General features: G+C 50.2%; 1 protein-coding gene and 1 long non-coding RNA gene across 3 annotated transcripts in view; one reads left to right on the top strand and one right to left on the bottom strand.

Moving 5' to 3' along the window:
* Tns3 (tensin 3) overlaps window positions 1–18,443 on the bottom strand; it is a 232,873-nt gene extending 214,430 nt beyond the window's left edge. Inside the window, exon 1 of one of the 2 annotated variants that reach the window (XM_041668817.1) lies at window positions 18,392–18,443. The gene's annotated coding sequence lies outside the window, so the exon portion shown is untranslated. Of the gene's footprint in view, window positions 1–17,892; window positions 17,952–18,391 lie in introns of those variants that run through there. The other variant, XM_041668815.1, reaches the window with a different exon arrangement.
* On the top strand, window positions 18,401–21,658 carry LOC121459279. Its single transcript, XR_005975949.1, has 5 exons — window positions 18,401–18,750; window positions 19,182–19,292; window positions 19,439–19,519; window positions 19,746–19,807; window positions 20,890–21,658. It is a non-coding gene; the product is annotated as an uncharacterized LOC121459279 (long non-coding RNA).
* The last annotated feature ends 1,971 nt before the right edge of the window (window positions 21,659–23,629 follow it).

The following is a 23,629-nucleotide window of genomic DNA, read 5'->3' as shown; positions in this document are numbered from 1 at the left end:
CCCATCCAGAGTGGAATATATAAAGAAGTGGGGACACTGAGGCAGGAACAGGGAGACCACCCAGCCACCCAGCCCTTCTGGCTCTATCTCCCAAGTCCTCTGTTCATACCAGTCCCCCTCCCCCTACTCCTCGACCTGTGTTGCCCGAGCCTAGCACATCTTTCATTATCTTTGATAGCCACAACAGAGCTGCTGAGGAATAAAAGGACAACTGGGATAGGCCAACTCCCTGACATGAGGGCATGAGTAAGGCTCTGATTGTAACAGAACAGTTCTAGTCACCAATGTGGCAAACAGGCAATAATGTTACTTTCTAGGTGCCTGGAGGGGACTGTGGTTATGGAAACAGGATATTTTCTAGAATGTGCATCCACCTAATCAAGCAACTGAAAGATGGGGCTACTGCAGATAGAATGATCAAGGGGGTAGGTGGGGCTGGGAAAAGGAGGGATGAAGGAGGAAGTATGCAAAATCTTGTCCTTCCCTTCATTGCAGGAAGGTTTTCCTATGGCAGCTCTTCTCTGCAGAACCAATGAGGATGGTAGCCGCATTACTGCCTTTGTCTAGGTAATGAGGAACTCCTACCTCTCTGGACCAGACACATGGGTTACTATTACCAGATGGACCTTTACTACAGAATGCGCCCATAGGAAGTGGGAATGTGTTCTCTCTTCAGCACACTTGCCCTTCGGCTTTCTCCCGTGCTGTGAAGGAAGGAGGTCAAGACCCTCAGCAGAGGCAGCCTCTGATCATAGACTTCCAGCCCCCAGAACTACCAGCTACAATCAAGCTTTCGTCCTTATCAACTACCCACTCTCGAGTATTCCAGTATGCTATGGTAACACACTAGGGACTAAGACAGAAAACAGGGGAAGCCTTGGTGAGAGAAACACACTAGCAACAACAGGGAGCTCCAGCCTGTCAGCTCTCATCCCTTCATCCCTCCGTCCCTCCATCCCGCCATCCCTCCATCCCTGGAGTGTGTTCTCACTCCTGAGGATGTCTTCCTTAGCAGGGTAGCCACGGCTGTGGTGCTCTTGCTGAGACAGGCACTACCAGAAGAGTGAGTGTCAGAAATTCCTCCACACAGAGTTGGCTCCCCTCCCCAGATCTCAAACTTGGGTATGACACCGCAGAGTTTCTGTGGCTGTGCAGGTGTCTAAAAATTAGGACAAAGTTCCTGTTTCCACATTCCAATAACCAGCTACGTCTGAAGCCCAACACCATCCACAGCCTATGGTGCAGAAGGGCCCTTGCATGCATGCAGCTAACAATTCCCCAGACAGCAGGGGATGCTCCAGCCCACATCCTATTCCAGCACTGCAGCACCAACTCTGAGTCTGCACATTTGCCAGTCACCCTAACACTGGGGCTTTTATACATTGCTGTTGCGGTCAGAACATTCATGTTTCCCCAAAGCTCACAAACTGAAACTTAACCTCCAAGATGGCCATATCTGGAGGCTGAAGACACAGGTGTTTGGGTCAGGACGGTGGAGGGTCCAAAGTCAGGATTGGTGTCCTTAGCAAAGAGCTCACTGGTCCTCTACCACATGGAGATGTATAGCAAGCACATCTGAAGCAGAGAGTGGGCCCTACCAAACATCACGGTTGGCCATTCAGGCAAGAATCAGCTAACAATACATTATGTGTCTGGGAACCTAAGGGACAAACTTATGCACTTGTCTCTGCTCATTGCATCTTCTTGGAACACAAATGGACTAAGACCTAGCCCCAGTCGAGAGCCCCAACATTCAGTGGGGGCCATCCCAAAGCAAGCTGTACACCCCAATGCATGGGTCTCCTGAGCAAATAACTCCAAACGGAGTACAGAAAGACCAAGAGCAGCAGGGGATCCTGCTGGAGCATGGAGCCCCCTTTTACCTGGAATCCCCCTTTAAAGGCTCTCAATCCTAATCCCAGAATAGACATTCTAAGTGGACCTGGACCAGTTAACAAGAGCAAAGATGCAGGGTCAGCCCAAATGTCACATAGATGCACCGAAGTCCCTTCATTGAGGGACTCACTCAGCGCTCCCTCCCCACAACCTCTGTCTTAGTTTGATTCAGATGACTGTGATAAAACGTCATGGCCAGATGTAACTTCGGGACAAAAGAGTTTACTTCCGCTGTCAATCACGAAGGGGAGTCAGAACAAGAATCTGGCCACAGACACGGGAGCAGAGACCATGGAGGAATGCTGCCTACTGGCTTGCCCTCCATAGATTTCTCAGCCTGCCTTCTTTACAACCCAGACCCACGAGCCCAGGAATGGTACCACCTGCAGTGGTGTGGGCCCTTCCACATCAAGCATTAATCTAGAAAAATGTCACACAGACTTGCCTAAAGGCCAATCCGATAGAGACATTTTCTCAACTAAGGTCCCCTCTTCTCAGGTGACCTGAGCCTATGTGGAATTAACAAAAAAAAAAAACAAAAAAAAAAACAAACAAGGCACAACTGACCCCTTGCCACCTTGCCATACACATTCCCCTATCTGTTTGTTCCCAAGCTCTCACGGTAATATTAAAATATAAAACATGGCACAACTTTAAAGTTCCAGTCTTTAAAAAAAAAAAAAACAAGTTTTTTTAAAACTTAGTCGCTTTAACATATCCAGTATCTCTTTAGAAATCTGGACTTGTTAAAAAAAATCCAAAGTCTCTTAACTGTAGGCTCCTGTAAAATCAATAATAAACTACATACTTATTTTTTGGTTATTACTGAGCAAAGTAAAACTGGCATCCAACAGTATAAATTAAACCTTGGTGCTCGATGCCCCACATCTGGGATTCACCGAGGGTCTTCTGAGCTCCAAAGGACTTCAGCCGTTCTGCCTCTCCACCTCTGTCGTTCACAGAGCTTGTCTCATAGGCCCAGGCCAGCTCCACTGCACAGCTGCTGCTGCTGCCCTTGGCAGTCACCCCACAGTCCTGGAGCCTCCAGCATGCTAGAGTCTTCTCAGGCTGCACCTTCATTCTCTCTGGGGACTCTGATCCTGTCACAACCCTCTCTCCATGACCCCACCCCAATCTGGAGGTCCCACTGAAACTGAGGTTGCATCTGTACCAATGGCCACTCCTGGCCTCTCACAGTGCCAAGTCTCAGCTGCTCTCCACGCCTTCAGTCCGGCATCTTTCATGCTGCCAACACCAGCACCAGTGGAAGACTCTTACACATTAGCAAGTCAGTCACTGCCAGTGTGAGATACAGCCTTGGTCCACTCCGGACCAGATTGCACCTCAGGGATGCTGGTCTCTGCTTAAGCACAGCTGATGACTCAGCCCCAGCTGACCACCGGTTGATTGTCCCGTAAAGCAAATGTTTTCCACACGACCAGCCCCGTTAGTCTTGTTTTCTTCAGAAACTTCACAGGCCAAACCTCCATCGCCTGCACCGCTCTCGGCCCTGTCTTCTATGCTCCCACAACACCTCATTTAGCTCTGCACACTCAATGGCTTTTCCAGCCTGAAGTTCCAATCTCTTTCCCAGTCCTCTCCAAAACACATAGTCAGGTCTGGCACAGCAATTCCACGATCCTCATAGCAATTTCTATATTAGTTAGGGCTTCTATTACTGTGAGAAAACATCGTGACTAAAAGCAGCTTGGAGAGGAAGGGTTTACTTCAGCTTAGAACTAAAAGTCCATCATTGAGGGAAGTCTGGTCAGAAACTCAGGGCAGGATCCTGGATGCAGGAACTAAAGCAGGACCATGGAGGCAAGCCACTTACAATGGTTTGTTCTCCCTGAGTTTATTCAGCTTGCTTTCCTACAGACTAAAGGGCCACCCTCCCAGGGTTGGTACCACCCACAGTGGGCTGGCCCTCCCAAGTCAATCATCAATTTAAAAAGAGTCCCACAGACTTGCCTACAGGTCAATCTTATGGAGCTATTTTCTCAATTGAGGTTGCTTCTTCTCAGAAGACTCTAGCTTGTGTTAAGATGACAAAAAAACAGCATGTGCCCCAAAGACATTTTTCCACATTGGTGGCACACACCTTTAAACCTAACAACTTGCGAGGTAGAGACAGGCTGATCTCTGAGTTCAAGGCCAACTCAGTCTACTGAGCGAGTTCCAGGACAGCCAGAATTGTTAAACAGAGAAAGCCTGTTTTGAAAAACAACCAAAAACCCAGAAACTACTAAAATTACAAATATAAAAAAGCCATTGTAAAGATATAGGGTAAGTCACAAGCTTCTGTGGCCCAGTGTAGGATGGAGCAGGGCTCGTCAGGAGGGCTGGGGTAAGGCTTTTGCTACCAGGGAGCCCCTCTCTCAGGGGACACTGTGCCCTAGGCTCAGAGACCTGACCTTCCCAGTACAGAAGCCCTACCCTGCCTCTCTAGAGTCTGCTCACCACTGTTTGTCGTTTGTCATCAGCCATGTGCTGGCAATGCTCCATCTCCTGAGAGCTATCCACTAAATCCATCGAATGAGGGGAATACTGTTGGGAATTTTTCCCACATCCATGTGTCTTTCTTTTCTACCTCAGTCACTGACTTTGGGTGAAACACAGGCCTGGGTTAGGTAGTACAAAGCATCTGCAGATAGAGGGCTGTTTTAGGATTTTTGTAAAATGCCACAGGAAACATATATTCTCTCTCTCTTTTTCTCTCAGGAAGGAAGGAAGGAAGGAAGGAAGGAAGGAAGGAAGGAAGGAAAGAAGGGCAAGCAGCTTGACAACTGAAAAGGAACAAAGTTGCTTTCATGGGTTGAGTTCCTAGAGCAAACCTAGTCTGACCTCCACATTGCTTCTGGCTGTTCCAGTTATGCAAATCCACAGACGCTCATTAGGCCTAAAGAACACTTAGCATCACTGAGGGGAAGTCAGCTGTCCAGGGAACCCAAGATAATTTGAAGTCAAGATAATGAGAAGCCAAGATAAGCCCTAGGGAAGATGCCTCAGCTACAGCAAGACACACAAGGGCTCAGACTTTGGGCAGCCATGGCTGTAAAGGGATTGTTCCAATATGATCACACTTAGTTGGCAAACCAGATTAAAGCACATGACCTTTTACAGTGTGAATGTGGAGGGTCTCATCTAATCAGGTGATGAGATCATGATGGGGCTGCCCCTTGATCTTTCGTCCTCAGGATACTATCTTGACATGTTGGGTACTGGCAGGACCACTGATCCCCAGTCCTCAGGATACATATGACCCTTCTGTGACAGAGAGATTCCCCTGGTCCCTGGGGAAAGGCAGTGTCTCTAAAGATTCCCTGTCCTTATACCCTGGGTTATCTTGCTCAGGGCAGGCCCTCAGTATCTACTCCAGAAAGACAGGTGACCAGGTCAACTCTGCACTGTTGGTCAACTCTGCACTGACTTGGTCCCGTGGTCCAAATGCCACACCACTTGCTGAAGACAAAGTTCTGAGACACAGCCAACAGGAGACAGAGCAGTAGCATGATCATTCCTACTATCATCTGTCCTAAGCCCCACGTCAGCTTCTGGTCCCAAGGACAAACAAGGGAACCATGAAAACAGGCAGAGATCCTGATTAGCGTCATATGGAGTCTTTTAGGAGCAGTGGGGCCACAGAACATAGGAGCAGGGGCAGGATGCACTACTGGCAAAACTTGGGGCCATGCTGCCCTGTCGAGGAACATCCAGGTGGGTGACTCTGCAGCCTCCAAGCCTCCTTGTGAGAATCTTCGCTGATGTTAATAGCCACAGCAAGTGGAACCTCAGCAAAGCCTGTCCCTGGAGCAACCCCAGCAGCCTCCTACTTGCTGCCCTGGCTTAGCCTTTGAGAATTTGGTGGGTCACTAAAGTAACCCAGGGAGAGGCTGGTTATCAAAAAACCTAAGCCTCTGGCCCCCTTGGGAGAGAAGGCATCCAGGCAGTGGGTGATTCAGCAGCAGGCATCAGCCCCAGAAGAAACAAGGCCCTGACCCTGTGAACCACAGCCAGCAAGCAAAGGATTTCAGGAGAACTCAACACAGCCATGGAGGCCTGGATCTGGGAAAAGCAGCATCTGGCAGTTCCTGCTGGCTCTGTTCAAGTGTGGGCAGCTATGTAACCCCGTAGCAGTGGCCAGCTATGGACTTCTGGTTTGGGACGGTTCAAGGTGTCTGGGGCACACGCACATAAAAGAATGAGGGGAATTAAAGAACAAAGAAGGAAACAGATTAATCTTAAGGCTCATGACCTCTCAATAATGTTTGACGCTGCCTCCATCCCAAGGTACAGGCCTATCATTCACCCCCACCAATTTTAGTGGTCCAGTTGCCCCTGATTCATGGTTTCTGACACAACTCTCCACAGAACTGTGCATGTTGGAAACCCAGGCAGAAGCTGGGAGCTCTGACCACGTGACAACACAGCAGCCAAGTGCTTCTCCCAGGGTCAAGGCCTCACCCAGCTGATTGGCTCTGATCCTGAGGAGGCTGAAACCTCTGAGAAAGGTCAACTGGACCAAGCGACTGAGGCAGGACAGGCAGGTGCTATCTCCCACCACAGGGGGTAAAGGGAGGCCACAACACGGATGGGGCCACCTGCTGTCACCTCACCCAGGCTAGCTGTCCTCTTCCAGGAACCAGTGTCTTCATAAAAAACACCTCTGCAAAATTCCGCAGTATGTGTGTTCCTGAATGCAGGATCCAGGAACACGTTTCAGGTAGCCTCAACAGAACCTGGATAAGTGTGTGGGGAGACCCCAGCCGGCCAGCTTCACAAGCTGACTTGACGGGGATGTCTGGCATCTTTGGAGAACAGAACCTTTACTTAACTGTTAAACAAGAGATAACACATTTACTGGTGGGTCTGTATTATGACTGGAACTCATTCTGAGATTGCCATTTTACCGTCTGGATCTCAGGAAGACTGCCGTCTCCCCACACATTACCCAGAAAGAACAGTCCTCAACACTGGTTTTGGACCTGCAGTTCACAGCAGGGAGCCTGACAGGCATTCCTCACAGGCACGCGCCATCAACTTTCACTGAGACGGTAACTGGGCGAGTGGCTTATTTCCAAGAAAGTCGTGACAGGCTAGATTCCCCAAATCTCAATAAAGTACAAATTACCCTCTTGAATGTTAAAGATACATATTGTAAGGCAAAACTCCAGCAGAGAAATCACGACCCTGGGAAACATTAATGAAACCCTGGGAAAAATGTGCAAGTTTGGGCTCGCCCCCGCCCCCACCCTGTCCCTTCTCGCGAAGATAAGCTAGAACGTTCCCGGCTGGGCACAGAACCACCAGCATCCCACACACACTCATGCCAAGCATGCGGGCACCAGACAAGAGTCAAACAAAGCCCCTGAGTCAGGTAATGGGTGCCTGGCCCAAGGACACAAAGCTATCTCTTAACTCCTTCCAAAACTCTTACGCGTTGGAAAAAAAGAGCCCACGGCCTTGGTTCTTGTCCTTGGAGTTCAAATGTCAGTGATGAGTGAGAGATCAAACACATCACCACCCACTTCTCAGGGTGTATTAGAAGGAGGGGCACGGCTACTTCCGTGGTAAGACGTAAGCATTCAGACTTCTGACAGCCAGCACGCCTGCTAGACCATCCCGGAAGGGAAAAGGCCTTGCAGTCAGCCCGGCCTGACCAGTCAGGGGGCAGGGGCTGACGTGAGGGCACTAGCCTTCTTATAAAAGACTTCTTTGGGCCCAGTGCTCTCCCCAAAAGGAAATCACATCAGAGGAATGAAAAGCCGCAGGTGTGTCCTTAGCTTCTACTTAGGAAGGCCCTCGAGTGCACAGGCAGACAACCCCTACCCATTCAGCAAGGTCGTCAGCCCCAAGAACCACCTGGCAGCCCAGGGCAGAGGCAAGCCTGTGAGCCACCTTGTTCCTGCACAGTCTCCCCTGCTCCATCTCACCCCCCCCAGAACTCACACCCCCCCCCCGCCGCGCCAGAACAAATAGGCGGGGGCAGTTTGTCCCCAGCAGCTCAAGGCTGAGGTGCTGCTCTTATTTGCACAAAACCATCTGGCACTACGGGTCCCAGAGAACTGACGTTCCCAGGGCACATGGGCCTGACGACAGGCAGAACGTGGCGGAAACAACAAAAGGACAGACAGTCATTCCAGAGGTTAAAGGGACACAGGACAATAGAGATTCACAGTCAGCCAAAAGTCTCTGTCACCTCAGCTCACTTACCCTCCCAGCTCATCCTGGCACGGAGAACTGAAGCCCAGTCTGCTAGAGTTGGGCTGGGCTGGGCTGGGCTGGCAGTGGGCGCGCGGCTGAATTCGGAGACCCCAGCTGGACATCTACCAGCAACCCCAGTCACAAACACCCACGGGACCAAAGTCAGCACTAATCCTCCGGTGCACGTCCAGCTCCATCAGAGTGCTGCTAGTCACCCAGGAAGCCCAAGAAGCCAGGACAACTACACTAGTCTGTGCTCAGGCCGGGACGGAATACAGAACCTGGAGATAAGACCACAAGGCACGGGGTACACGTCACAGACTTTGCTCAGGCTATGTGCAAAATCAGAGGTAACCCAGTATCCCTCCTGCGGTAGCCGAAGAGGATTTCAGGTTTCCAGGAAGCATTGACAAGAATCACTTACAAATCAGCCCTAAAGTGAAGGGACCAGACTTGGTAATCACCTTGAGCACTGTGTGAAGCCATTTCAGCCACTCATGTAAAGAGTGAGGGAGCGGGGAGTGTGGGACACCTTATGATGGGAAGGCAGCTTTGGGAAACCCATCAGCATGAGGACAGCGCATACACCGTGCTTCTAATATGGAGCCTCTGAAAAAGGCTAGACAGGATAGCCATGACATGCCACGGTGTGAGAGGGTTAGTACAGGAGGAGAGTTATGTGCTCTCTATCATTCTGTTAATTTTATCATCTCTAAGAAATTGCCTTGAAAGAGCATTGTGTGCGGATGACCCATATTTTTAGATTATTCCTACTAAAATAGGGGCGGGGTGGGAGAGTTCAAAGAATGAGACAAATAACTCACGTGTTGCCGGGTACTCAGCAGCTCAATTTCGTAATTGTTATGAGCTGGTTAAAATTACACTCTTGCTAGAGGAGAAGGAGAAGGGTCTCTGAGGAACATCCAGGGTGCTTTGGAGAATGAGGGTATGCACTACAGCGCAGGGGTCCATAGCAGACTCACAGGGACAAGGCCCGCTATAGTCTGGGTACAGTTTGGTGTGACCTTCAAAAGGATCACATGCTAGGACCTCGATTCTCTGTGTGGAGGTACTTAGAGATAGGATGTACCCGTAAGAGAAAGAGCCTGGCAGAAGGTGGCATGCTGTAAGCTGTCTGTGTATTCTAAATTGTCAGAGTTGTGCTCAGCGGCTGGGCGGAAGGTGGCTAAGCCATTGGGGACACCACCATGGAAGCTTGAAGGTAGGTCTCCTGGGATCCTGTGCTCTGAATCACAGTCTGGCTTCCTGTTTCAAGATGTGAATCTCCTCCCAGATGTGTTCTCACCCCTGTGCTAACACCCTCTATTAGACCCTCACCAGAGTCTAAGGACTACAGGACACGTACTCTCCAAAACCGTATTTTTTTTTTTTTTTTTTTTGGTTTTTCGAGACAGGGTTTCTCTGTGGTTTTGGAGCCTGTCCTGGAACTAGCTTTTGTAGACCAGGCTGGTCTCAAACTCACAGAGATCCGCCTGCCTCTGCCTCCCAAGTGCTGGAATTAAAGGAGTGCGCCACCACCGCACGGCTCAAACCGGTATTTTTCAAAGCCAACCTGCCTCGGGTGTTTCATTACAGTAACTCTTAGTTGAATGACACACCCACCTGCTTGTCCTTCCTTAGGAAAGGGGTCAGGACCTAAATGCCAGAGTCCACCCTGTCCTGCCCGCCACCCCTCCCACGCCCTAGCCATCCCTCTGCTTTCTTTACCGTGGTACCATGACGGGAATCAGGCTTTCCATAGCCAAAATGATGACTCCTGTTCTTGCTCTGCAGTCTGCACTCTAGATCTCCACCTCACACCCTTGAGATTCCCCCATGACCACCTTCTCTAAAGTCGCCCCACTCCCGAGATCGCCGCGCACTGGTACAGATTTGCAGGCAAACAGTGTGCGGAGCTGCCCTATGCCCACCTCACTCCCCAGGTTAGTAAGTGGAATCCTCATCCTGAGTCTCCCTTTCTCCTTGGCCTTCTGCAGTTTCTATTGGCTGCTCCTCCCTGGTTGCCCCTGACGGCTTCATCGTCACTGTCCCTGCACCCATGTGGCCCCATGTCCTTCAACACCTCCTTGGAGAGAAGCCAGAGCTGACCACCCACATAGATCAGTTCTCTCCCTCTCTCTCTTAGGGGCCCATATTCCCACCTGCCCCGGGATCCTAGAAAAATCTGTGTGAACATGAGAACATGTGTCCCTCCTCCTTCCAAACCCTGACCAATTGTGCAAATGCTCGTGCTGGGAAATGTGCCTGCGATTCTGGTGCAGCGTGTTCCAAGGGGCACGGGAGTCCATTTATTGACACTCCTGACTTGGAATTGTGAATGCATTCTTAGAGGGTAAAAATTAACCAGCACCAGCCATAAGAGTGTTGTGGTGGTGCTCTTGCTGCTGGTCCCAGCGAGCTTCTCATACTGATGAGAAAAGTTGCCTCCTCCCAGCGACTCGGGCCTCCAGCGCCATTCAAGAAAGCCAGACCCGAGCAAGCGAGGCTCTGCATTACTCCTTCCAAATCTCAGCTGAGGTAACCCTGTGTAATTGCACTCATAGATCATAAGTGCTGGCATGTGGTTCCCAGACTGAACCATTTATCCAAATTAAAACCATTCTCCTGAAACAAAGTTAGACCCTTCTAATTGAAAATAAAACCGAGCAGCCCTAAAGGTGCTTGCTTAGGCTGGTGTTCTCTCTCTCTCTCTCCCCCCATTCTTCCCTCTTTCCCATTCTGTTAATCACCAAGTTTATGCCGTCTGTCAAAACAGCTTGGCAAGAAGACTCCTTCATCCTTTTCCTGCAGGCCTGGGCTTTACCCCGTGGATGCCGACCAAGAGCCTGAAAACAGCGGGCGAGCAGTGATAAGTCGGTGATCACACAGTGTTTTAGCTGCTGTTCGACCAGGTCAAGGAGCTCCAGAGAGCTATGGTCGGCTGCTTCTGGGTGTCTGACAGAAGACCAGAAAGCAGGGACAACACGGTCACATCCACAGTAGCATTATCTCTCAACACCCAGAGAGAGGAGCACTTTTAGTACCACTAGCTGACAACTGGACCAGTAAACCATGCTGGATCCACAGTGGAGTGCTAGGAAGTCTGAAGAAGGAAGGAGTGGGGGGGGGGGGGTTGGAGGAGGGAACGAAGAAAAGTTGGCATGCAGTACGACACAGATGACCGTTCCGGGCATTGTGCTACGTGAAATAAGGCAGACATAGGAGAAATGCTAGGTGTTTCTGCTTCCAGGAGGATCACAGGACAGCCAAACTCATGGGGACAGAAAGAAGAATGGCAGTTGCCAGGAACTGGGGGTGAGAAACAGGAGGCGAATGTAGGTTTGCAGGAAATAGAGTTCTGGAGACCCCGGGTGCAGAAGGCTACACAGCAGTGGAAAGGCACCGAGAAGCAATGAGCTGTATTTGAATGGTTAAAATGCTAACATGGATTTTCTCACGGTGAAGAAGAAAGTTTCAGTTCTCTTATCTCAACCCACCAGTAAAGCTTCCCAGGAACATGACTAGCTAAATATGTCCAAAAAAAAATTCTACGTGCAAAGATAGACACCAGTCATGACCAACAGACAAATAGGTAAGCCCCACTAACCACGGTGTACGCAGACTGTCAACAGAAGTCCTATTGGGACAGTTATTTTCAGAGGGGAAAATGCGTGAGCTGCCACCGTGTTTTTAAATGCAGGCTATAAACTAAAGCAAATAGAAGGAGCTGAGCTTGGTCAATTCAAAAAGCTCAGGAAACACAAGGCTCCCACAAACAGACTCCAGAATTGCTGTGACTTGCATCTTAAACATCCCCACAAGGGCCCAATGCATTAAAGGCTTGGTCTCCAGACTGCGGTGGATAACTCTGTCAGGAGCTGGTAGAACCTTCAGGAGACTGAGGAGAGAACATTAGGTCAAAAGGGGTGTGTCCTCAAAGGGGCTATTGGGGCCTTTTCTCTTTAGCTGCTTCCAGGTTGTCGGACCTGAATGCCCTACCATGAGGTTTCTCCCTTGCCGTGGGACTAACAGCAAAGAAGTCAAACTGACCGTGGGCCAAACGCTCCAACAGCAGAAGTCAACATTAAACTTCTCCCTGGCACAGATCTTCATGGGTGTGTTGTCCCAATGACAGAAAGCTGACTGACAGAAGACATTGGCCCAGCTTCCTTAACATTCTTCTAACCTATCAAAGTCGGCAATGAGGGCGGGTCCTATAAAAACTTAGTCAAAAAGCAGCAAGAGAACAAAAACACATCCATTACCTCAAGATCCATTACATCACATTCCCAACCAGCCTGAGTGACGGCCCATCCCCCCACGCACACACAAAGCCGGCCTTTCCTCCACCCCCAGCACCTGACTCTACAGGTGTTTCCAGGAGAGTCAAACTGGACACTCCTGTCCCTATCCTCTGTCACTCCGACCTCCGTGTGTAAACCCATCTCCCCTTCCAGACAGGGATCTGGTAACACATCCCATTCAGGAGCATGCGGGGCACTTTTCGGACCCATTTGGCACAGGGAATTTAGCAGGACCCAAAGAGGATTGGACCTGAAGCCAGCAGGCAGCAAGAGTCACGGTCACCCGGCACCTTGCCCTCTCAGAGTGCCTGGACGCTGAGGTCTGGCGTTTCGCTTCAGGTCTGTGAGATGCCAGAGGCTGATCTGTTTAGTTCCCTGTGCACATTTCTGATCTACTTTCAAAATGGCCAGTACGGTGTGGGTGAGTAAAGACGCGGCTAAGAAAGGTGATGGATTACTAAAGTAGAGAGGAACGCCAGAACCAGGCCGAGGGAGGCCTTTGTTCTGGAAGGAATGTGCACAGGCTCAGACACCCTGGCTAATGGCCCAGTGTGGCCCCAGGGCTGCCTGCCCGCCCGCCGGCAGGCCAGATGTGGGCCTGCACAGTTTATTGTGGGCCCACAGTGAGGCAGCAAGCTGCAGCTGTGCTCCAAAATAATGAGGCGAGCCCGGATTCCTGAACCCTCCGGCGGGAAATAACAGGCCCCTGTGAGCCTGGAGGAGGCCCGGCTCTCCTGTAAAAAGAGAAGCAACCTACAAGGCCCTGCCCACAATTCCAGAGTGATTTCTTTTCATCTCCCAACTACTGGATTCTGATACATTAAAAGCATCAGGACTTGGTCCCTATTTCTCCTAACAGTTCCAATAAAAAAAAATAAGAATAAAAATAAATAATAAAAACTCCACACAAGGGCTGGAGAGATGGCTCAGAGGCTGAAGCACTCACTTTTGCAAGGGACCTGAATTCTGGTCCAGTCCCACACTGTGTGGCTCACAACCACACGGTTGTACATGCACATGGTGCACATAAATTCATGTTGGCAAACACTTATACATAGACAACAAAAATAGGTGTTTTAAATAAGTAAATAAATACAACCTGCATGAGACGTTCTACCAACTGTCTGCTAAAGAGGCAATAATTTCATCTACTTAGAAGTATCCCCTGGTCTACGGAGCGTGGCTTGCCTCTCAGGCATCAGCAGGCACCTAGATTAAAACTTGCTGGGCCCTCCTTGGGAAGCTGGCAATCTGAATTGCCAAAGATAGCTTCTAATATCTTTGAAACAGAAACAAGGCCAGGCTGTAAGGGTGTGTGGCTGTGATTATCTCTCTCCAAAGAGAAAAGGAAGAGGAAGACCCAGTAACTTAACGTGCCATAATTAGAGCTGAAAGGAAGGAAGAGAGATGTAAAGAAAAGCTGGCCTTGGTGGCCGAGGAAGCAGCTGGGACCAGAGTTCTGGCAGCAGCAGCTGAGCCAAGCCGGTCCATTCAAGCCGGGTGAGGCAGCCTTCCCAGAGGCTGAGGAAGCCCCTCCTCAGAACAAGCACACCAAGAACTGCAGACACTGGACTCGTGGAGAAACTGCCATCGCTGGTGTGGGCAGATTGCTGACACTGACACTTGCTGTCTCTTCCAGAAAATGGAGAAAAATCAGCCTATGGGAGAGGGAGAAGCAAGCACAAGCTACAAGCACCAGGGAATGAGACGCTCCCACACTCCCCAGCTTGGGGTAGACCCAGAGATAAAGGTCCAAACCTGTTGGTTGACACCTGCAAGGAGTGCCTGGACCGTCTCGGCCAGGTGCTCCTCAGGGGAAACTTTCCCTGATCAGTGGCATAATGCTTTCTGCATACCTTTCATTACGGTTACCCACTTGAGACAAAACACATTAAAGCCAACCTTATTGCTCTCTTTTTAAAAGATCGGTATACATTTTAGGAACCTACAGATCATTATGATGACCCTCAAGAAGTGATGGCTCAGCAGGTGAGAGTGTCTGCCTGTTGAACTGAGATCAATCCCTGGGATCTACGTGATGGAAGGCGAGAACTGATTTCATTCAGCAAGGTGTCTTCTCGCCTTCACACACAGGCCACAAAACACACGGGAATGCACACACACCTCATACAGAATAAGTAGGCAAATAAATTAATTAATTAAACAGTTAAAAAAGAAAAATGACCCCCTTCATGACACACTGGAGCATTCCAGGGGCTCCTAACCTGTGCTGTCTTTCATTTCCTAAGCAAGATGGCAGCAATCATTGATTCCCCTTTCTTCTTCACTGCCTTCCCGTGTGGTAAAAGCAGTCCCCACTGGGCATCTGTGCTTACCATACGGGGAACCTTTAAACATGGTTGTGCTGAGAACAGGTTCAAAATAGGAACCAGAACCGGGCATGGTGGCTCATGTCTGTAATTCCAGCTCTTTGGGAGGCTGAGGCAGCAGGATCACCTAGAGTCTGAGGTCATTTGAGCTATGTAGCAAGATCAAAACACATATATAAACAAAATAGATAGAGGCCTAGTGACGCTCTGAGAAAGCAGTGAGCCAGACAAAAGTTTGTGCCACAGGAAGGGCTGACACAGACACTGAGGGCCACCCCAGGGACTCCGAGCTCAGCACTACGTCCGTCGCAACAGCAGACCCGCCCAAAGACTTCCAAAGAAAGTCCCAAGAAACTTGGAAATGTGCATCTGCTTCTTTTACAAGAAACAGGCATCAAGAAAGTCAATGTCCCTGTTCCCAAACAGCACTCTCAGCAAACTAGACATGGGGGCAGATATGACAAAATAGGATCCCACGCTTGTGTTCAGTAAGAGAATAGATGCATGCACCTTGTCTTGGGGTTTACTTTGCTTAATTTCTTCTGTAGTCCTGGTGATCGAACCCAAGCTCTCTACAGGCTACAGAAATACTCCACCTAAAGATACACTCCATCCTTGGGGGGGGGGGTGAAATGAAGTCCGTACTTCCTCTCGCTCACCATAAGGAATTTAGACAGCAGTTCCACGTGGAGGAGAACCCAGTGAGTTCACATCTGCTTCACTATGTACCTTAGACGTTAACTGTGCTCTGGCAGATAACGCTCTCTACTCTGTGAGAAGCAAACGGTGGCTATCAGTTAACCAAATGCCTACTTAGGCAGCGAACCTAATCCCCTTATTCTAGACAAGCAGAAACGACAGCAAAGGACTCTGAGTAAATGAGGTTCACTATGGCATTCGGTCACTACTGGTGGGTTTCTTTCCAGGTGAGCTGAAGACCCATCTGTTCCCCCACTGCTTTTCACGATCCTACAAGAAGGAGGGCCAGGATGCATGCACATTTTAAAGAACTGTTGCCTAGAGCCAACATGTCCATCCAGACCCACCAGACTCCACCCAGTCGCAGAAAAATGAGAGAACATATGCTAAGCAGTCTATTGGAGCCCCTGTGTGGAGTTGTTGGCAAGGATACCACTGAGGCACTCAGTGGGCAACGCCTCTGACCACCTGGCAGGGGGCATGGTCCTATAAAGAACATTCTGTTTGCAAAAAGAAATGACAAGAGCTTTTGCTAGCAGCACCCAGCCCTCCCCACGTCCAAGTTCAAACACAAGGTCAAAACAGGCTTGAAAGTGCCCTTACAGCAGGTTGATCCTAAGCAACAAAACAAAGAGCCAGGGGCAGGTCACAAGCACCAGGGGCAGGTCACAAGCAGACAGACCACAAGTAGCTTTAGGGCTTTGGAAATTTGCTTGCAATTCTCCTCATCTGTAAAATGAATCCTTGTACCCTGGGCAGATAGACGCTGAGACTGCCAGACAGAGGCTCAGATGTCTTCTCCCCCATTAAGTAGGTGTCTTTCAAGCCACCTTCTTGTATTATGGCCCCCTTCCCAGGTTAGGGCTCTGCCACAGGCAACCACTCCCATAGCGCCTCCTGCAGCCTCCCGCAGGCTCCTGCAGCCTCCTGCAGCACAGTAACATATTTTGACCTTGTGAACTTTAGATATGGAGTCAACTTTTGCAAGTAACTCAATTTCAAAGCACAGCAGGCCGGGGAGACACTTTGGGAAAGCTAATCAATTTACATTCAGAGCGTGGTGTTCCCAGAAGCAACTACTTTTCTCTTAGGTAATATATCAAAAGCAGAAGCAACTACTTTTCTATCTTCTTAGTGGCTATAACTTGTATAGAAATAACTCAGCTGCTGCCATCGAAAGCGTTAGCAGCCTCAGCAGAGGAGCTAGCCGCAGTGGAGGAAGCCTTGTCTGAACAAGCGTTCAAATCCAATTGACCGAGGAGCAGCGGCAGCCCACCTGCAGGAGCAGGGCAGCAGAGAACCCAGACATTCTCTCCCAGAATCCCAGCTACCCCGCCACACTTTAACATCATGAACGGGACGCTTGGCCTTTCTTTGCCCATCTGCGAAATGGAGTGATAATCCCACTTCCTTCCAAGAGTCCCACGGGTGAAATGAGATGAATACCGCAGAGTTTAGGACACTCAGCCATCAGTCTTTATTGCCCTTCTATCACTCTGGGGGGTCACCTTGACTTTCTCTGAGGTCTGGTTTCTTGCCAGTTGCCCCAGTCAGCTTCCTGGTACCCGGTAAATGCACCTCCTTGCACTTCCCCCCACCTCACCCCCACACACATGTAGACATTCTCTAATACACACTCGGAGTTCTGATCTCCTCCATCTTGATGCTGCAGTCAACCCCACCCCCTTCCTGAGCCTTAAGGTCTCACACAGAAAAACCTTTCTTAATACTTGTTGATTGATTTGCAAATATAACCTCATAGGCCTCAAAGAGGGAGGCACCGAAATAACAAGGACACTCAAATCTCATTTAAAAGGCAAAAAACTAAAAGCACTTTAAAAAAGGATGAATATGAATAGAGAAAAGCCTCAAGGAAATGTACCAAATGTCAAGAGTTAGTTCTGATGGGCCGGCTATATAATATTAATAGAGTCACATCTGTAGTCCCAGCTTGGGAGCTTGGGCTGTGTTTTTAAAGCTCTATTCTGGGCAGGAGGCACACCTCAGAAAACAAAAGTTGGAGTGGGCTTAGACAGTGCCTTGGGGCATCCCAATCAGTTGTGATCACCCTCGACAGTGAGGTCGGCTGGCCCCACGCCCTAGATGGAACTTATTGTGTTCAGTCACGCTAGGGAGTCCGGATCACCTGCTGGCACCAGCCAGAATGCCAGTGGGGGAAGGACGGGGTTCAAGGTCTCTTCCCGCAGCGTGGACTCTCAAATCAGTTCAAATGAATGTCTTCTGGGGCAGAACCCAACACCGCAGCAAAGCGACCCGAGGGCCCAGGACCCTCCCTTTTACTTGTCAGCTACAACGCCCGCGTGCCAGGAGGCACGTGTCACAGGTGGCCCCCAGGGCTGCGCCTGCACCCGTACTCCGACTGATGGGAAAAGGCGCGGTGGGACCCCTGCCTCCCCAGCAACCGAAAGGAAAGGGAAAGAGACGCGCAGGGCACTTGCCTGGAAAAGGCGGGAGTAAAGTTCTGAGATATCCCATTGCAGCCCCAAGCGGCTCTCCGTCGTCCCGTCCCTAACAGTCTCAGGGAGCAAAGTCCGCTGGGCCGAGGCGACGATAGAGCTGCTCCGCCCCTGCCCGCCTAGTAAGGCGCCAGCGGCCCGGACCCTGCCGGCCCGCGCCCCAGCCGCGTCCCCAGCCCTGCTCAGTTCTGGCAAGCCGGCCCGCGCCACGTCCTTTCCCCGGGGACTTGGCTGAGCCCCAGTCCCCGGATCGCCACAGACCCCGTGACCATGCCCAGTTCTGGATCTCGAATGCCTTTCCCGGGTGCTCCCCGCGCCCTGTCTCCGCACCCTCAACTGTCTCCGTGCCCAGATCTGGTGCCTGCTCGTCTGCGTCCCAGCTGCAAGACCCCGCACTCCCAGGCTCTGGAACTCAACCGGGGCCCCAAACAAAGAATGTGGCGGCGTGTGGCCGCCCCTGCCCTGCTCCCGGCCCGGGTACCTGGGCGAACCCGCAGCGCGATCCGGCGGGGCGATGGCCGAAGCGAGGCTGGGCTCCGAGCTGCTCGCGGGCGGGCCCGTCCTCCTGGCTGGCCGCCCGCGCCCGCCGCAGGGCCCCCTCGAGGCGGCTCGGGCAATCGCCGCGGACGGCCCGCGCACTGGGGCCCGGCCGGTCACCTGGTCTCATCACCCTAACAATCTCCAGCGCTTCAGGGGTTGGACCCCCTCCCCGCCCCCCAGGGTTCCAGACCAGAAGGACGAGCTCTTAAAACACCCTCCCACCTCGCTGGCTTCCCTAAGCACCTCGGGGGGCCCAGTACTTTAGAGACTCATCAGTTCCAAGTGCACCTGGAGAGGGAGGTTCGAGTCCCATTCCTGCAAAACCAGTTTATTCTTTCGTTCAGTGTTCAGTGTGTTGTGCCTGCCGGGACCTACAGTACCCTCCCGTGGCTTATATCTAATGGGGGCCACACACATATAAAAGAGCAGTCTTTACAGGACAGCTCAGGATACTTCAACAGCCACTGCAGGGTCCCAAATTCACACGGGGCGAGGGGGGGGGGGTGCTGGCTAGAAGTCCCTTGATTTCTTAAAATGAGCCTAGCAGGAGAAGGCAAGGTTGAAGCAAGCCAGAAACCCAGATGATCCCCTGAATAGCCTTTCTCAGATGAGGGCATACCAATAGACAGTCCATCCCTAAGATTCAAGTAGCTCGGCCTCTGTCCCAGATTTCTCATTGTGAACTATAAGAAACAGCATGCTATTTTATTGTCTTTCTAATACTTCTACAGAAATGAGATATACTGAACCTCCCTAGAGATCACAAAGGAGCTTCCATCAGTTTCAAGTGGATACCAGCAGCTCTTGATAATCTCTGATACTGTTCCAAGAACACACTCACGGTAGTAGCCTTACATCTTGCAAAAGAAGACAAACATTGCATCTGTGGGGCACAACAACTCTGAGGCTTCTACCCGGAGCCAGGTAAGGACACTGCCTGATACCAAGGTACCAACAACTGTCCTTCTTGCTTTATTGTGCCTTCAAGGAAAACCAGGATCGTCAGGAATGATGGGAAAGCAGAACTCTGTTTTCAGCGCAACCTTCATCTGAAACCCTGGATCCAAAGGTAACCTGCTGAAACCCATTTCATCAGTGAGAATGTGGAGCCTGGGCCACACTCAGTTTCCCCCTCCACCAGGCAAACAGGTGTGAGACCTTCACGGTTTGAGAAAGCTCTGGGAAATGGCCCTGTCTTCAGGAGAAGAATTTGGTCATTAGTTCCCTGAGGCAAAGGATTCCCGGCAGGAGCCACAGGCCCTGCGGAATGAAGCAACTCTTCCCCCTGCCTCTAGGTGTCCAAGAGGTCATGAGGGAGACACAGAACCCTGGGAAATGATTCTTTAGAAGAAGATAGGTAAATGGTCACATCCATCCTGCTACACATGAGGGTGAAGTAGGGACTGTTTGCCCTTTGAACTGGCAAGAAAACACCCCCAAATCCTACTTAACTTGACTAAGGTAAACCAACTGATTGGGATCAGAAACTATTCCAGATTCTGGGTTATTCCTTCAGGCTTTTTCCAATGGCCTACTCACTCCAGCCCTCTTATGAGTCACTGGGATGCCTTGCTTGATCCCTGCTGCCCGAAGGACCGATTGCATAAGCTCCACAAGGTGTTAAGACCACCCTTGATAAGAATAATGCTTGCTAGCTCAGAATGAGAAAGACTCCAGGCAAGGCAGGGGCTCTCCATCCCTCCAACAGAAGTCTTTCCTAAGATCTCCCTGCTCTGTTATCCTTACCCAAACTAAATCGTCCCTGCCGCCAGTCCGTGTCCCTCACTGATGGGGTAGCCCCAGTGGGGTGAGGGTGGATATCCTAACTAGACCCTTGTTTCTGGAATAGTGACGTGGGGACTAGTGCATGTAATGTTCATTCTTACATTCAATGCTAGTGCTCAAAACACACACAGAAAAGGAAAGCTGGACTGTGTACCCCTGGGTACTCTATGTCAGGCTGTCTGGCAGCTCTCTGGTCAGATTGACCAAAGAAGCCTTGGCCTGGCCCATCCAGAGCTAAGTCCCGTGGAGCCTCCCCACTTCACATACCATGACTTTGAATTTCCAAAATCTTAAAAAAAAAAAACATGAACAATTATCAGGAAAAGAGAGCATGTGTTGTTGTTTTTTTCCATGCTAGCCCTCCAAAAAAAATCTCAGATTTGAAAACAGAAGTGTCAAACCTACTTAGCTAAAGAAAAGCCTGCCAAGATGGCCCCTCGCTGCCAGTTCCTTCAGCAGGGGAGGGGGCTGGTGTGGCTGGAACCAATGTGGTGGTATTCCTTCCTTTCTCAGCCCTCCTCTGCCCCTCTGCGGCTTCCTTGACTCTTCCCAACCAGAGTCTGGAATATTCTTAGTAATTCTGTCTTTGATGTGAGGATTTTATTCGGAGATTGATGACATGTATTTTCCTTATTGCTTCCCTTTTCACTGAAGATGGATGTTTTCCAAAGACCTACTGAATGGCAACAGGAAACAGACACATGGCGGCAGCATCACCGGTGGTGCCACCGGTGAGGCCCTTGGGTTTGAGCGTGAACACATGCCAAGGCTTGGCCTTCAGATGTCACGTTCTCGGAGAACTTCATTGAACCCTGTGCCCTTTCTCTTCTTCTCTCTCCCCAGACATGCAGCTCCTCACACACACTGGCCAATCCCAAGCAGGATCACCTCACTTTTGTTTATTTATTTATTTATTCAGATTAAATAAAAAAACAAAACAGGACCTCACTATGAAGCCCATACTGTTCTCAAAATTCATAATTTTCTTACCTCTGCCTCCCAAGTGTTTTTTTTACAGATGGAAACACTACAGCCTGGCCTGACCCTTGTCTACATTATCTCTAGAACTTTCTACGGACCTATTGGCCAGGTGTATGTGTAACCTTGAAAAGGACAATGGATGCATAGACTGCTAGACCAACGTTATTTAGAAGCCTTTTTGAAGATGTCTCAAGTGCATCTTGGCATCTGGATCAGCACAGCGAGTAAGGACAGCCTTCCCCGATGCTGCTGTGCATCCTCCAGTCCCCTGAGTGCTGAGGAGGGACAAAAGACAGAAGAGCAAACGTTCTTTCTTCTTGAGCTTGTGAATTCATGTTGTCCTGCCCTTGAACAGATCGCTTCTGGCTCTTACTACAGCTTCCCTGGCTCTGTAGCTTGCGGGCAGCCGATGGTGGGGTTTCCTGGCCTCCATAGTCTAACACTAGCTGATCTCTGTAATAAATCCTGTTTTATAGATAAATTCTTTTGGTTCTATTTCCTGGGAAGCCTTGCTGATGTGGTACCATATTCCCTAAGCATGCACGGATGGGACAACATCTGCAGCATAGATGCTAGGGGACAGATGCAGGCTCGGGATGCTAGGAGACAGATGCAGGCTCGGGATGCTAGGGGACAGATGCAGGCTCGGGGTGCTAGGAGACAGATGCAGGCTCAGAGTGCTAGGAGACAGATGCAGGCTCTGGGTGCTAGGACACAGATGCAGGCTTGGGTGTTCGGTTTTCCTGAGACCTGGGCTCTGTTCCTGTCTGTGAATGGTGAGTGGTGAGTTTATGGATAAACCTTCATGGAGTTCTTGCCCTGGGGCAGTTCTATAAGGCCCTCTGTTCCTGGATTGGGTAGCCACAGGCAGAAAACACACCCTGAGTGGAGTACAGTGAGTCATGCTGGGTGAATCTGAGATCTCAGACTCTTCCTGATGATGGAGGAGCCTTCAGCCTTGACCATGACACTTCTGATAGATGCACATTACCTTGGCTTGACAACTTCCAGTGATAGAATCTGTCCAGTTTTGTGAAAAACCAACCCATTCAATGAATGTGGGTGGGCCTTCAGGGAAGACCTTTCTAAGAAAGGAGGCCACAGCCTGTCTCCCCAAGGCTGTGCATCAGCCAAAAAGAATACTGGGGAAAGATCTATCAAGCAGCAGGCAAAGAAGCAAGCCTGTGTTGGGCAGACATTTTGGACAGAACATGGTTGGAGGAGGGAGAATGTACATGGCATGAGAAGAGAGCCTCCTACAGGCATGGTGTGGGCACTAAGCCTGTGCCAGGGAGGGAGGATGGGTCCAGAAGGGTTTGGAACAGGAGTAAAGAACTAGCATAAAAGTAAGCCCCCATGGGAGCCTACTAGGAACGTGGACTGTATGTTACATGATTTAATACAGAGAAAGACTCAGGAGAGGGCCAGGCAGCAGCATTGCTAAGCTCATTGCTATTAATCCAGAAAGACTTGAGTAAGAATCAGGAGCCATTTCACAGGCACCTCTGATTTTTCTCTTTCTCCTATGGTTCTGGGGGTGGAACCCAGGGCCTTGGATTACCTGGGTAGCAAGGGCAAGCATTACACTCCCGCGTTTCCCTTTTCTAATCTGCAAAATGAAGTTGCTAAAACTCAAGCCTGGGCATGGGTTTGATTCCCAGCAGTCCTTAGCACTGGCCCCAACAGAGAAAAAGCTCAGGCGGTGGAATGGTGTAGAAGGACCAGTCTTTGGAGACTGAATGGAGGTAGAAAAGACTACCGCTCATCCACAGTGAGTCTGATAATGAGGGCTGGCCCACAGCATCTGAAATCTTGACAGGCCATGTTTGACACTGTCCAGAAACACATAGCCAAGCAGCCAGGTGATCATCTGGGGGGGGGGGGATCTGTGGTTTTAATTTCATTGTTATATTTAAACAGTTATGAATTAGACAAGGAAACATTATTTTATGTCCTTTTCATAGCTTCCCTCCAAGAACCTGAATGGACTTTGCAGTTAAATGAGTGTGGAGGACCTAGCCTTCATGTAAGAAGAGAGCTGGCTCAGCAGTGCAGCCTGCTTTAGAAGTCACGCATTCTTTTCCCCTTTCTGTGACTCTCTTTGGACCTGCTTATTCCAGAAAACTCTCCAGGGACAGGCAGGACTTGTACAGCTTCCTCAGCTTCCTGGATCCTTATGGTGATGTCATCTGCCCTGGCTTAGACTCTGTCACTACCTCAGAGGACATATAGGGTATGTTTTTAATTCTCACAATAACCCTTGCCTCATTGCGCTGTTTGCATACCGTGCCAGCATCTAATATCAGAATGCAGTTTCATTGCTTACATGGAAAAGCAATCAGGGTAGCCTGAACCTGTCCCTGACCCTGGGCATTGTGATGTCCTAGGGTCCAAGGGCCTTCCTGGCTCCGGG

The sequence above is a fragment of the Microtus oregoni genome, unplaced genomic scaffold (assembly GCF_018167655.1).
Source record: "Microtus oregoni isolate MIOR12 unplaced genomic scaffold, Mior012 000019F_ref0000042, whole genome shotgun sequence".
Taxonomy (NCBI): Eukaryota; Metazoa; Chordata; class Mammalia; order Rodentia; family Cricetidae; genus Microtus; species Microtus oregoni.
The sequence above is the reverse complement of the archived record's forward strand: the minus strand, read 5'-3'. Positions and strand labels throughout refer to the sequence as shown.